The sequence below is a fragment of the Enhydra lutris genome, unplaced genomic scaffold (genome assembly GCF_002288905.1).
Source record: "Enhydra lutris kenyoni isolate GAN:26980312 unplaced genomic scaffold, ASM228890v2 scaffoldscaffold58, whole genome shotgun sequence".
NCBI lineage: Eukaryota > Metazoa > Chordata > Mammalia > Carnivora > Mustelidae > Enhydra > Enhydra lutris.
Window position 1 is genome coordinate 18,107,015 of NW_019154142.1, and position 7,870 is coordinate 18,114,884.

Genomic DNA, 7,870 nt, shown 5'->3' on the forward strand with positions numbered 1-7,870 from the left:
TTATGCTAACTTTGTAGTTTAAAACTTAAAAACAAAATGAAGGAATGATTAGCATTATTTTTAAGCTCTTGGCTCAGCCAAAAAATAAACAAAACAATAAATATTCTAATTACCTTGATCAGAATAATTGTTAATTCTTACTTTTAGTGTGTTTGGGAATGTGACTTAACTATTTTCTCTTTAGGTTCTAGTTTATAAGGTTTTTGGATTTCAAGTATCAGTTTCCTAGGTGCAATTTTGGCAATGGCATACATTTATTTCTATTAATCAATTTTTTCAGGTCATTTGGGGTTTAATTGAATAACATCATAAGTGAAATACCAATATGTGTTTTAATAAATGATTTATGGTTGAGATGCCTGCTTCTCCCTGTCCCTCTGAACCTCCCCCCGCCACTTCTACATGCTCTCTCTCTCTCAAATAAATGAATAAAGTCTTTAAAAAAATGACTTATGATTCACAAAGTGTTTTCATGTATATTATCTGAAACATGATTTTTAAACATTTTAGTTTAAGAATTTGTTTAGCATCTAATGAAAGCTATTTATCTCTTCTTAAGAACATTTATCTATGCATGTTATCACAGAAGCTTCTCAAACCTGGTGAAGCCAAAGTTTTTGGAACTAGGCTTTAGATTAGCAGTTGCCTTCTTAAGCCCAAGGACCAAAATCTAGCCACTGCTTGTGTCTGTATGGCCTTTGACCTAAACATAGGTTTTACATTTTTAAGTGAAGAAAAAAAAACATAAATCCAAAAGAGGAATACAATGTTTTGACATGTGAAATGATAGGAAATTTAAATTTGTGCCCATAAATAAAGTTTTATTGGAACATGACCATACTTCCATTTACATACAGTCTGTGGCTACTTTATTTTTTTTTTAAGATTTTATTTTTATTTTAAGTAATCTCTATATTTATTGTCTGGCTCTTTACAAAGAATGTTTACTGATCCCTGATGTAAAGTTTCAAAGTATATTTTGTGTTTTTAGTTCTATTTTGTTAACTGCTAAATTGTGTCTAAGTTTAGGATTTGAAAAGGACTTTTATAGGCTGCTTAAAAGAATATGAAATTATTTACCAAATGACTTTAAAATAATACTAGAAGTCACTAATATGGTGTTTGGAAAAATATTTAATGATGTGGCAAAATGGTTCTGATATTGCTTTAAGTAAGAAAAAGAGTATGAAGTGAATAATTAGTGTGATCTCAACCACATAAGTACCATTAAAGAGTAGAAAACAAGTTTAGAAAAAAATACACTCAAATGCTAGGCCTCTTGATTGAAGTTATAGATTTTTAAAAACATTTTTACTGGCCAGTACTCTATAGAAATTGTACAATGTATCCTTTGATAATAAGAAAAATAAGATATTGAACAAAGTTAAGAGTACAGTTGTTTAATAAGAAAAAACTTTCAAAGATTAGAATCTTCTGTGATAGTATAACTCTAAAAGTGTTCAAGAGAACAGATTAATAGAGTGAATGTAATTATAGGACCAGAAATCATTTTTAAGAATTGTCTTACTTCATTTAGGTGGCATGACAGCTAGGTGTTAGATGCTTTATTTTTCCCTCCATGCAAATTATATCCACGAATCTGCTAAAGAAGTGTTGGTCTTAATGTTAAGACACAATTTTCCACAAAACTGAAGCATTGTGAGTTCTATACTGAGAGGCGTTTGGTCAAAATGTATGCTAGACCATTCTTTGTTCCAAGGAGACTCAGGTAATGGTCATCATCATAACGCAGAGATTCACGCTCTATAGAAAACTGAACGGTTGACCCGTTTCTCTGTAGGTGCTATGCTGGCTTGGTCTGCTTGATGAATGAATGAGTGAATATATGAATGAATGAATGACCTTTATGTATGACTTTTTGGCTCTGTAAAAAAAAATGATTTATATTTTTTTAAAACATGCTAGGAGATAAATGACCATGTTAATTAAATTGTCTTATGAACAGCTATAAGGAAAAGGAATCATTAAAGAGAACAGGAGCAAGCTGGGAGACAGGAATCCCAGAAGCCTGTTCTGCACCATCTTCAGTGCTATAGTTGTGATTAAATCGCCAATAACCTCAGAAGGTGTATTGTTAAATAACATGAGGGGAGAATCTGATACATCAAAGCGATCTACTGAAAAATAAAACCGGGATCCATTTGGTGAATACTGCTCTGGCAGAATAAACAAGCAAAGGAATATCTCAAATCTTTGCTAGTAGCAACAGAATTGTAACAGAAGAATTTGAGAAGAAATAAAAATTAAAAATTACTTTGCTCTAATACAAAATTCTACAAAATAGGTGTTTGTATTCCATCATTAAGGCAGGGAAGCAAACTCATCTGCCTGAGTTCACAGGGGGCTCAACATGGACCAGACTTCAAAGTCTTGACTCTCTTCTTTGTATCACACTATCACCATTTCATTGACTTACTAACCTTGTTTATTTATTTTATGAATTTGAAACTTTTTTTGTCCTTTCCATTGTGTTAACAGTCCGACCCAGAGCAGCATTTGGAGGGTTACATCCGATATTTCCCTTTTCTCAAACCAGATCTTAAAGCTCTCTGTTCCCGATCTCCATTTCTCATTTAGAGGTCTTTGGAAATGCGTCTATAAAATGCACTCATTCTTGGGGCGCCTGGGTGGCTCAGTGGGTTAAGCCACTGCCTTCAGCTCAGGTCATGATCTCAGGGTCCTGGGATCGAGCCCTGCATCAGGCTCTCTGCTTAGCCGGGAGCCTGCTTCCCCCTCCCTCTATGCCTGCCTCTCTGCTTACTTGTGATCTCTGTCAAATAAATAAGTAAAATAAATAAGTAAAACTTTAAAAAAAAAATGCACTCATTCTTTACTGATCCCTGCAACCTGCAAAAGAGTGTGAGAAGCTAGAAAGTCAGCAGTAATTGCCGCAGTCCTTTACTCTAATGGGATAGATAGTCTTATAGGAGATACAGATAAACAAATGAGATAATCTGAGACCAGAGGGCACACTGGTGATGTAAGCATACTCAAAAGTGGTATGAAGTGTGGACTCGGATGGAGAATGGTCTGTAAGTACTTCCTGGAAGATAAATCATCTGAGCTGAGATCTAAATTAAGATGAGGGCGATTGAGTTGAGTTAGGGCTGTGTGCAGAGGGCTCTACCAAAAAGTGCTTATGGGAACTTGACAGAAAAGAGGCATTTGCTCTATTCTTAATTATCTAAAGGTCATTCGGTATGAGTGAGCAGTAGTGTGCGTGTTTGTGTGTGTGTGCACACACATCAGTGCCATAGTAAAAACTGGTTTGGAGAAGAATGGAGAGCCTAAGTTATTGAAGGTCTTGACTAATGATAGTAAGTGGCACTTAACACTTACTCTGTGCTAGGCACTGCAGCAAATAATTTTAATATAACATGTTTATTCCTCATAACAAACCTAAGAAAAAGGTATACCATCATGATCTCCATTTTATATACAAGGCAAAGGAGACACACAGAGAGGCTAAGTGACTTCTTCAAGTTCTTCGACCAAGTGAGTGACATACCTAAGACTTGAGCTCCAGCCAATCTAGCAGGAGAAGCATGGTCCTTCAACGAGTATCATTAGCTTCACCTGGAAATCTTGTTAGACATGTAAAAATGCCTGAGGCATCGATCCAGACCTACAGAACCAGAATCTGCATTTTAACAAGGACCAGGTCCTACCCGAGCACCTTAATGTTTGAAGAGATCTGCTGTAATCCCCTAGACTCTATTGTTTCTCTTTAACCTTGAGAAGGAATCTGGACATTATCTTAAGGTCAGTGGAGTATTAGGGAAAAGTGTGAAGAGAGAGGTTGGCAGAATTAAATGTGTTTTTAGAGCAATTGTTTTAGGTCAGTTGTTCTGGCTTCAGTATGGAGAATGTAGTAGAAGAGGACAATTCTGGAGGCAGGGAGACCAGTGAAAGGGCTGTGGTTCACCGAGTAAAAGAAGATGGCAGCTTCAAATAGTGTGGTGGCAGTGTCAGAGGAGAGGCATAGGTGAATAAATGAACTTGGAGATTCTTTGGGTCTCCAAAGATACATGAACTGAGGGAGGGAGGAGTTCCCCCAAATTTCTGGCTTGGGCAACCGGTTTCATCATGGTATCATTTACCATGTAAGAGTATACTTTAAGGAAGCAGGGCGGGGAGCAGGAGAGGGAAATGATGAATTTACTTTTAGATTAAATCATGAGATTTGAGACTTTGGGGTATCCAAGTAGAGTTGTTTAGCCAGGACTAAAGAGAGCATTGGAAACCATATAAATGACAGGGAAACCATATAAATTACTTGGGCATATTGGAAGGGGTCTTAGAGAAAGTCCTCATTGTTCTTGATGTCCCTCCCTCCTTCCCGATTTTAGTCACCAGGCCTCAAGCCTGCTCTACTCAGTTCTGTTTTCAGCAGACAGTTGAACACATAGGTCTATAGCGCAGAAAAGATATCTCAGATCTAGATTTTTGGATTCGCCTATGGAACGGATGATAATTGAAGCAGTGAAATTGCCCAGGAAGAGAAAAAGGGAGTCCAGCATACAGGGAGAAGAAGGGGAGCCTGCAAAACAGACCAAGAAGAGTGGTCTTAGTGGGAGAGAACCTTGAGTTTGGTATCATAGAAGCCCTGGGTGAAGAGTGTCTCAAGGTGCGGAAAGTGGAGAAGAGGGTAAAATTGATTTGAGACACTGACGAGATAATGAGAAATGTCTGCTGGATTTAACAATTCGCTAGTGATTGATAACCTTCATGAGAACTGGGGAAAACCGGTGAGGACGAAAGCCAGACTTCAATAGATTGAGAAGTGAGACTCAGGAAGTAGAGATTAATAAGAGTGTAGACAAATTTTCCGGAGCTTGATTTATGAAGCTGAGGGAGAGGGGAAGTGTAAGAGCTCAGTCATGAAGGAGAGGCATTTTAAGACGGATAATTTGAGCATGTTTAAGTGCTGATGGAGGGAGCCAATAAAGAAGGGAAGGTTGAAGAGGGTGAGCCCTGAAGAGTAAGGTATGCCCCGTTAAGGCACTGGTTTGGCTCTTCCCTTCTAGGTTCCAGTGTACCGATAGGTAGGTATGGAGATTTAGGAGGATGGTCAGAGAAAGAAGAGGACATCTCTACAGTCATCTCTTCCACATTCTGGGGTCCTCAGTGGGTTAATCCTATTCCCCTTCCATCCTAAGTCTTGTTGTCCACAAAAGGAACTGTTCTGTTACTTGAGTACTCTGCTTTTATTTCCATGACCCGCTGTTCAGGACAAGTATGGCCATGAATTAACTAAGCACCTGCTTTAAAAATAAACCCTTAAACTGAAATCCTTGCCTTAGCCTTACCTGCCTTCAGGTGAGGACAGTTTAAAGAGACAGTTCAGGTGTTCTTCTATCCTAAGACTTCTGAAGATTTTGGTGAACCCACTGGCGCCAACGTATGCCTAAAACTGAAGTTTCTGGCTTCACAGAAAACAGTAGTTCATAATCAGGACCTCCAAAAATACTCAAGGACAGATTTCAGGGGTCTCTCAACCCCAGAAATGTCACTGAAAAAATCTATTTGCAATAGGCCTTTTTTGTTTGTTTGTTTTTAGAAGAGAGTACATTGATTCTGTCAGATTCTTATTTTTTTTTAAGATTTTATTTATTTGTTTTTGACAGAGGGAGAGAGATCCCAAGTAGGCAGAGAGGCAGGCAGAGAGAGGAGGGGAAGCAGGCTCCCCGCTGAGCAGAGAGCCGGATGCGGAGCTCGATCCCAGGACCCTGAGATCATGACCGGAGCCGAAGGCAGAGGCTCAACCCACTGAGCCACCCAGGCACCCCTGATTCTGTCAGATTCTTAAGGACACCTGTAATCTGGAGACAAATAAATGCCCAAGCTGATCATTTCAAGGGCATCAAAAGGTAACCAAGAAAAATTATGACAATCACAGAGGAAAAAGACAATTACGAGAGCACAGAAATACAAGTTTGTTGAACTGATATCTGACTCAGAACTGCCCATGCGAACCCAAGGATTTGGTTTTCAATTCTAAAGAAATCATGTTTCCTAGATTGAAAACATGAAAAACAAATCAGAGCTTTTCCAGCGTGTTCTAGATGAACCTTTATTTTCAATATTACAGTAGAAAGTTACTAGGCTTGCCTAAGGAACGCAAATTAATCCACCTTTATTCAAAATGTTGTTGGCAAGTATAATAAAAATAAGAGGTAAACTTGTCAGTGAAGTGATGTGATATTAAGATGCAAATGTGCCCCTCTTGGTTAGGTAGAACAGACTCAGAACTGGCAACTAATGATAACGTGTGGAAATAAATAGAGCAAGTGTGGAAAATAGACGTGGGTGTTTACCTTCCCCATCAAACGATTCGGAGTATGGCTTCAGGCATATATCATAACAAATGTGGTAAGAAATACCGTGTATGAAACATTTTTGCAGTGTTTGTGTGAAATATTCATCTATAGCCTTCGCTAATGAAAACGCTAGAATTTATACACGACGATATTATGGATGTGAAATGACAGCTAAAGTGACTTGAGGATTTTCTTACATTTTATTTATCAGGATTACACATTTTATTAATGAGTCTTTTTAGTTTTCACCTTTCTGAAACCCAGACTGACAGCTGAGGGGTTGCATTTGGTTTTTCAAATGGCTGACAGACTCTGAAGGGAGTCTGACTATATACTGGTAAAAAACATAAACACATGTGGGATGCATCCTTTTGCTGCAGTAACCGTTTGCTTCAGGAAGCAATGCTTTCGATTCCAGTACTAGATTATATATTTGTGTGGGCCAGACACACAGACATTTCAGTTCAATCTCCGAAAACCTCACATTAGGAATGGTGTTTAAGCCTGCATCTGGAAAGTAGGCAGATTTTTCTTGAAAATAGAAAGAATCTCACTAATATTTAAAATCTGTAAATGACTTTGAATTGTGCTGTGGATATATAAACCCAGCCATAAAATAACCACGGTAATAAAGTTAGTCATTCAAGTAAGTTAAGCCAAGTAAATTCCCAGAATCCTGCCACCTCCTTTTCACGGCAACAAAGCTACACATAGCCCCATGTATAAAGACCACTTTCAGAACAGAGGTGACAACTCGGAAGAGTTCTCTGACCACTGTGTAACCTCCGCATGCATATTATTGAAATGAGACATCTGAAAAGCTCATCTTATAAAATTTGACAACTGTTGGCTCAAGTGGCTTTTGAAGAGTTTCTAAGAAACTTCAAGATACGCACTTACTTGCCAAGTAAGAATTTTCTCATAAGCAGTCACTAGAAAGTTTATAAGAATCTCTCATACTTAAAACAACAACAACAACAACAAAAAACAAAACAAAACAAAAACAAACTAAAGCCGAAATACCACATAAAAAAACTACAAAGGAAATATTACGGAAAAAAAAACAAAACTTACTTTTTCTCGAGGCTGCCTTTTCCTGTGATTTAAAGGGTATGAAAGGGAATATATGATGATGATTTTTGTCTTCCAACACTTTCAAATGTCCACTCCAAAAGGAACAGAGGGGACCACCAGAGCTATCTGAGGGTCCCTCCCAACTGCAGCTTTTTCAGCTTTGTAGAAGGAAATAGGAGAGTGAGTTGGTTTCCTCCAAGTCTTGTGATGTGCACATAGCTGACTCCTACTGGGCTGAAAAAGCACTCCCTGTCAATTTTTACGTCAAATTGTGAGGAACAAATTCTCTGCAGGATATCCTTAAAGGGAAATCCTGCCAAAATTAGTACTTGGAATATCTGGATAAGCCCCCAAAAGTTTAAAATACAAGTGTATATACAGACAACTCACATACATACGCAAGAAATTTCCACTGCTTAGGCTAAATTAAGGGCATATTTAACTTTTTAAAAATT

At 38.0% G+C, this 7,870-nt stretch overlaps 1 protein-coding gene across 1 annotated transcript in view; it reads right to left on the minus strand.

Moving 5' to 3' along the window:
* The window catches only part of LOC111158325 (four and a half LIM domains 5), a 45,560-nt gene extending 37,908 nt beyond the window's left edge, over positions 1-7,652 (minus strand). The window contains exon 1 of the mRNA XM_022520301.1: positions 7,416-7,652. The gene's annotated coding sequence lies outside the window, so the exon portion shown is untranslated. The remainder of the gene's footprint in view (positions 1-7,415) is intronic.
* Positions 7,653-7,870: the final 218 nt, after the last annotated feature.